Source organism: Ursus maritimus, unplaced genomic scaffold (assembly GCF_017311325.1).
Source record: "Ursus maritimus isolate PB19 unplaced genomic scaffold, ASM1731132v1 scaffold_31, whole genome shotgun sequence".
In the NCBI taxonomy this organism is placed as follows: Eukaryota; Metazoa; Chordata; class Mammalia; order Carnivora; family Ursidae; genus Ursus; species Ursus maritimus.
The window spans coordinates 12051750-12059849 of NW_024425675.1; positions in this window are offsets into that span (position 1 = coordinate 12051750).

An 8100-nucleotide genomic window follows, 5' to 3' on the forward strand; every position below is an offset into this window, starting at 1 on the left:
AAATGGCAAATAAGCATATAAAAAGATGTTCAACATCGTTAGCCATCAGAGAAATGCAAATTAAAGCCGTAATGAAATACCCCTACACACACATCAGAACGGCTAAGATAAAAAATAACACCCAATGTTGTCACAAAAGCTAAGAAATTTGATCACTCACACATTGTTAGTGGGAATGTAAAGTGGTACAGCCATTTTGGAAAATGGTTTGGTAGTTTCTTCTTTTTTTTTTTTTTTTTTTAAAGATTTTATTTATTTATTTGACAGAGAGAGCGAGAGAGCACAAGCAGGGGGAACAGCAGAGGGAGAGGGAGAAACCGGCTCCCCGCCGAGCAGGGAGCCCCACGCAGGGCTCGATCCCAGGACCCTGGGATCATGCCCTGAGCCGAAGGCAGACGCTTAACCATCTGAGCCACCCAGGCGCCCCGGTTTGGTAGTTTCGTAAAAAAAAAAAAAAAAAACAAAAACAAAAAACCCTAAACATGCAACTACCATACAAGCCAGCAATCAACATTCCTGGGTATTTATCCCAGAGAAATGAAGACTTAGGTTCCCAGCAAAACCTATACACAAATGTTTATAGTCGATTTATTTGTAATAGCCCCAAACCAGAAATGGATGGATGGCTAAACAAACTGCGGTACAAGCACACCACAGCATTAAAAAGGAGCGGACTATTGATACATACAGCAACCCGGATGAATCTCTGGAGAATTATGTTGAGTGAAAAACACCAATTCCAAACGGTTACAGACTATACGATTCCATTTATACAACCATCTTGAAATTGACAAAAGTATTGAACTGGAGAGCAGATGAGTTGTTGCCAGGGATTAAGAAAAGGGGGTGTGGGGTGGGATTTGGATGTAGCTATAAAGAGCAATAGGAAGGATCCTGGTGGTGATGGAAATGTTTCAATAAAAGAAACATTGAAATGAATTTTTTTGTAATAGAAAACTATCCCAATATTCCAGAACAAGTTTTAAATGTTGTTCAGGGTAACACAATTTTTATGCATCCAAGAGCTTTCAGAGTCCCCTGCAGTATATAATCGTGTGCAATACTCTATTTCCAGTCTTGGCATAGAGTTGGTGTGTTCAATATTTCTTTGCTTCTATTAGTGAACGAATTGATTTTTGTACTGTAATTTGAACTTAAAAATAAAGCATTTCATAAGCATGGTGATCCCTCATTGTTTCTTGCTTGTGTGATATTAGAATCAAATGGTGGATTTCTTCCTGGCCACCCTGAAGGCCATCAGAGTGGACTCCAGGATTCCCATGAGAAGAAAGAAGCACAGACAGCTATCAAGTTCACGGGCAGGATGAGCCTGCTCAGATAGATTGGAGGTGATGGGCAGGAAGACCAAAAAGAAGGGGCAGAGAGACCCAAATAGAAAAGACTTCACAAAAGAGTGTTTACCTGGAGCAACAAATGAATATAGAATTATGAAATGCAGCCCTAGGTTAGAAAAAGGAAAAAAAAAACAGATTTTCTTCAATGGCTCTTCATTTCACTTTGAATACCCCCTTTACTTCCACTGACTTACTTATTCATTCAACAAGCATTTATTGAATGCCTGCTAGACACAAAGGCGGCACTCTGAGGGCAAGTCAGAGATATGAAAGGGAAGCTCCCTTCCCTCGAAGATTTTACAGCCTAGTGGGAATGACAGAAACACGAAAGCAGTAATGTCCGAAGAAGGCATAACTGACCCAAATACCAACTGAAAGATAAACAGTGTGCTGGCAGCTTGGGGTAATAAAGAAGCCCTCACCAGCAGTTCCTCAGTCCCTGCACATTACCCACTTCTTCCCAAGGGTTCTGGGTCTCCCGCTCTGACTTGTTCTTCCCCAAAACAACTAACCCCCGGGACTGTACTTTCTGCCAGGGTTAGTCAGATAAATTAATGCCAATTAAGATGTGAATGCCTGATTCTCGCTTCATCTAGGATTCTTCCGGATGACTTAATTCGTGGAGATAGGTAGATGAAAGCTTCGATCACCTCATAGTTACATCACAGGAGGGAGGAGAAGTGAGTGGGGTGTCTGAGAATTGGAGGGTTTCTTGCCAGCCCTGAAATTGCACCCTCGAGGGGGCTGCCTCCAACACAGTCAATCAGATGATGAGAATGACCTCACCTCTGAGAGGAAAGCTCTGGGTAAAGGCCAATTCACTGGAACAGACTTTGAATTTAATGCTGTTATTGCACAAATATTATTAAATCAACTCCAGCTAAAAAACAGAACATTTTCATTTGTCATTAGCTTGAGCTGATTCTATAATGTGACTCATTAATCTTTTTCACTGAACTAATCTTTGGTTGCAAAATAATTCCATCTCCTGGATATCAGTCCAATCTTCAGGCTGTAACTCGATTTCCAAAGACTTCCTTAATTGTAATGAACTCTTTCCTTGCTGACGTCACCTGCTACATAAACAGCAGAATCGATGCAAAATAATTACTTGGACATAGGGCGTATCTGAAAATAGCATATAGGTCAAGGGCATTTGTTGAACACGTGATGCATGCCAGCTATGTTCACATCTATCATTTCATTTAATTCATTTAACTACCCGCTGGGATGGGCATTAGATCTCCACTGCAGAGCTACAAAAGGCAGGGTTGGGAGAGATTAAATGACTTGCCCAAGGTCACACAGCTAGTAAGTGGTGAACTCAGGGTTGAAACTCGGGTCTGTCTGATATCAGAGCCTCTATACTTTACATTCCACTCCACATGCCATTTGGAGCAGGGACAACTCAACGATTTGTCATTTTCACTGCAGATGGAACAGGAATAAATGACTTAGGTTTCCAAAGTCGGAAAACGCTTCCTAAATAATAACACCTGCGAGCCCCGGGGCTATGTAACCACAGGAGTCTTTGAGACAGGCGTTAAGAGTGGAATGGACAACCGACCGGAGGGCCTGTCTGAAAGCAGAGGTTGACTTAGAGCAGCACGTTTCTCAAGTTTATGTCTGATACTCACCTTTCTCTCTCTTCCTACTACCGTGCGACTCTTAAAATCAAGGCGGTACTTTCTCTAAAATTACATCTTATGTTCTCAGTGGCTCAGATAAACCCAAACCAGAGAAGTCATAATGAGTGTCGTCCACAGCAGGTCCTGCAGGCTTGGGCAGCTGAGGGCATCAAACCTCTTCATTCTTTTGAAGTAAAGAGAAAGACAAATACAAGGAATGTAGTTACCAAAAAGCTCACTACTGGGTGAGAAGAGGAATGACCACCCAGGCATCCTCTCCCACAACTTCCTGCCACTGCTAATCCAAAAAAAAAAGAAAAGAAAAGAAAAAAAAAAAAGGATGAGCCAAGAAATAACCTGGGCTTTTTGGTCTATGGCCATGATATTCTCCATTCCAACCATTCCTGTCTTCACACTTATTCCATTAGTTTGAGCATCAAGGTATCAATATAACTTATATGGTATTTTATTATACATTTAGTCACATGCTATAATAATTCCTAAGTTTTAAACAATGTGCTATGTTCGCCATTAAGAGAAGACAGTAAGGTTTAGTAGCAAAAGCCATATGCCCAAAACCATAATTTGTCTCTTTCCTTGCAAGTAGGAGCAGATGGACACAAACCCACCAGGATGATTCAAACTTAATGCATGATTCTGAATCACTGCCTTAGATGAGCAGAAGGGGTTCCAGCTTGAACCTAAATTGTAGTCATCCTAGGATTCAGACCTTCTGGTCATATCTGGAAGGCCCTGGTGGTGGGACACCAGAGGTCTTTGTATGCATGGGACCAAGACTGAAGATGCCAACGCAAGGCTTGGTTCAAAGTCAAGGCCCCACACACAGTTGAACAGGAGAGGAAGGAGATGTTGGGCACAGTGCAGTCACTTAGCAGATCCAGCTACCGAATTCCGTGCAGACAGGTGTTTGTTGAGAGCCCAAGACAGCTCTCCTCTGGCCCGGTAAGACTGTTCCATGATGTGTTAGAGAATGAGGCCAGCATCTCCCCATTTTGGTAGAGAACGCAGCAGGGCCTCGGTGCGTGTGTTACAGCATCTTTGACACGGGATGTCGAAAATCAGCAGCTCAACTGAAAGGCAGCATGACCCTGCACACAAAATGAGACGTGGCCATGAGTTACCAGTCAAGGGTCTTGGTGGACGTCAGAGAACAGTGTGTTGGGTCACCATGGCAGAGAGGGAGAGACGTCAGGCTGTGCAAAGAACCGAAGAGGACAATGCTTGGAAATCCACCAAGATGCCCCTGAGGGTTTCCTGTGACATTGGAGGACTTCACACTGGGAAATTAGGTCTCTTACAAGAGTTTGTGTGTGCAGAGAAGAGAAACTGGCCACTGTTATCTTCACCTTCATTTGAACCACATAGGTTGCCTTGGAAATTCAGGTTACCACAGGCCATGCCGAAACCTGGGGTAATGGCAGGACACAACTGCAACCGGATCTTAGAGAAGGGCAGGCTGCAAAGCACGGCCAGCCATGAGCTCAAGAATCACTTACTCCAGTAGCCTTGCAACATGAGCTAAGTCAAATTAAACAGTTAATCGTGCTTCGTTTGCCCTTTAGTAAAAGAGAAATTTGCAACTACAGAATAGAAGCTCTGCTCTTCTCAAATCTCACTGTTTCCAACATTCTTGGTCCCAACACCATATTCTCCTTCAAAAGACCTCGTGCATCATCTGGCTTCCCAGTGCCATTCTTAAAAAGTCACCAGAATAAATGGTGCAACATCTGGTGTGCCCATCTTCATTTCTCATCGACATTTTCAAACAGAATGCATCGAAGCAGATCTCGTGATCTTTTTATCAAACTCTCCTCCTCCCTCCGCAGCTCCTACCACAGGAAGTGACCTTCCTATACATCGATAACCAATTAAAAAGCTAATTCCACGTGGAATATCTACACTCCCTCTAATGAATAAAAAATATAACTATAAATTCTGTAAGAAGATAGGAAAACCTGATATTATAATGATGAAATTTCTTCAAAAATTGATCTACTGTGTCCATGACATTCCAATCATATTGAAGTAGGATTTTGATGAAATGCAACAAGCCAATTCCAAAATTCAAGGGAAGGCAAAATGTGGAAGAATAACCAAGAAAATTTTGGGAAAAGAAAAATGAGGGAAGACTTGCCCTACTATGTAGCGGAACTGGACTGTAAAGCTCCAGCTCTGGAAGCCGTGTGGTCAAGGCACAAGAATAGACAAAGAGAGTTCAGACGCAGGTCCACATGTACGGGTGGGGAGACACATCGCATTAGTGGGGAAAGGATGGTCCGAATCTTAAATAATATTGCTACAACTGGCTATGCTTTTTTAAAAGATCAATAATATATATATGATGATTTACCAAATTTATACAAATCAATAAATTCCAGATGGACTTAGGATCTAATTCTAAAAACACAGGGGTGCCTGGGTGGCGCAGTCGTTAAGCGTCTGCCTTCGGCTCAGGGAGTGATCCCGGCGTTCTGGGATCGAGCCCCACATCAGGCTCCTCCTCTGGGAGCCTGCTTCTTCCTCTCCCACTCCCCCTGCCTGTGTTCCCTCTCTCGCTGGCTGTCTCTCTCTCTGTCAAATAAATAAATAAAATCTTAAAAACACAGAACTACAACATAGATAGAACTTGGCAATGTTATGTTAAAGAAGCCAAGAGACAAAAGACCACATATAACATGACTCCATTTATACACGTCCAGAATAGGAAACACCGTAGAACCAAAAAGCAGAGTAATGGTTGTCTCAGGCGGGAGGACAAAGAAGTGTGGAGGGGGAATGGAGAGTGACTACAAATGGATATGGGTTTCTTTTTGGGCTGATGAAATGTTCTAAAACTGACTGTGGTCATGGATGCACAATTCTGTGAGTACGCTGAGAACTAGTGAATGGTATACTTTTTTTTTTTTTTTTAAGTTTTTCCTTAAGTAATCTCTACACCCAACGTGGGGCTCAAACTCATGACCCCGAGATCAAGAGTCGCACACTCTTCCAACTGAGCCAGCCAGGCACCCCTGAATGGTGTACTTTAAATGGGAGAATTTATATGTGATTTATACCTAAGCTATTAAAAATATATAAAGTTAAAAATTCAAAGAAAATGTGCTTATTATCTTGTACTAGACAATGCATTCACACACACACACAACATAAGAAAAGACAACATAAACAAAGTTAAAAATCAAACTATAGGGGCGCCTGGGTGGCGCAGCGGTTAAGCGTCTGCCTTCGGCTCAGGGCGTGATCCCGGTGTTATGGGATCGAGCCCCACATCAGGCTCCTCCGCTATGAGCCTGCTTCTTCCTCTCCCACTCCCCCTGCTTGTGTTCCCTCTCTCGCTGGCTGTCTCTATCTCTGTCGAATAAATAAATAAAATCTTTAAAAAAAAAATCAAACTATAAACTAGAAAAAATATTTGCAACTTATATAAAAGAACAGGAATTGCTATGTGGGCACACTCATCTTTACCGTATACAAAAATACATATAAAATAAGCTATGGTCAATAAGGAACCCAACAAAATTAATAATAGCTGCAGATGAAACACTGAAGTTTGAAGATCGTTTGATTTCTTAATTATGATTTAAAATGGCATTTTTTCACCCATCAAACTGGCAAAAATTATTTTAGACTGATACCATCCTACTGGCAAAGGTATGAGATGACGACTATTTTCATATATTACTGCAGGAGTAGGGATTTTGTAAAACTTATTGGAGGGTTATTCTGCAGCATATTAGTAAAGTTGTATTAGTGCGCACTATTTGGCCTTATAACTTACTCTCATCGGTTTTATAGGCACGGTCATACATGTACATAACAAGCATGTATAAAGATTTTAACTGGCATCTCACTTGCAAAAGTGAAAGTTTCGGAAATGTTTTATATGTCCCTAATCGGAAACATGGTTAAATCATGGTATGTCTACGAATAGGAGCTTCATTTACTGACGTAGAAACTAAGAGCAGTAGTTTGCTTTTGAGGGGATCGGTGTTGTGAATAGTTTTGCTGTAACTGTGTAGAGTTTTACCAAAGAATTATGTATTACTTACAGAATTAAAAATAAGTGAAAACAAGAATGTGTGATATGTTAGGAGGGAACAGTTGGAGAAAATAATCAAAACCACAATTCGTATTGGTCTCAAGTATAGATGACCAACTTTTTCAAAGTAGACCAATTTAATTAGAATAAGAGTGTTTAAGGATCCTGTTATCCCACTTTTTGGAACTTACTTTGTAGAGAAAAATGAACATGTATTAAAAAAAAAAAAAGCACCCATAAGGATTTCCATTCCAGAATCTGTAATTAAAAAATGGACACAGATGAGCCTACATGTAAGGAAATGGCTAATTAAGCTACGATAAATGAAAAAAATAAAATGCACTTTACCCATTTCAAAAGATAGAGATCTTTATTTTTGACTTGGAAAATCTTAAAGTATACAGTTAAGAGAATAAATCAGATAATGGAATAGCATGTATAGTTTGATCCCATTTATGTAAAAAAAGTGGTTTCCACGTCTTCATGAATTTACATACATAGACAGGTATCTAAATGGTTGTTTAATGAAATGTTGATATGATAATTATAATTATAAAAATCGTTTATTTGAACTTTCATTTAAAACTTTATATTGAAACTATGTTAAGTAATGTGAAATCATTATTCCATTTGATAATTCATTAGCCTGTAAATTGAAAACTATTATTTTCCTCATTTTTCAGGTTAAAAAATAAGGATAAAAAATTTTTTACAAGATCCCCCAACCAGTAAGTGATGGGAGTGAAATCTGTCCTTCTAACCCTGAGACTCTTGCTTTTTACCACTAGCCACTCTACTTCTCTGTTCCACACATTTTCTTCCTGGTATTTAACAAGCACTTTATGGATTGGTAGTTACTGTTATTTCTAAGCCTAACAGTTAACAGACATTAAGAATGTGTTTGGGGGTCCACTTAAAAATTCAAATTGCTGGGGCACCTGGGTGGCTCACTGGTTAAGCGTCTGCCTTCGGCTCAGGGCGTGATCCCAGCGTTCTGGGATCGAACCCCACATTGGGCTCCTCCGCTGGAAGCCTGCTTCTTCCTCTCCCACTTCCC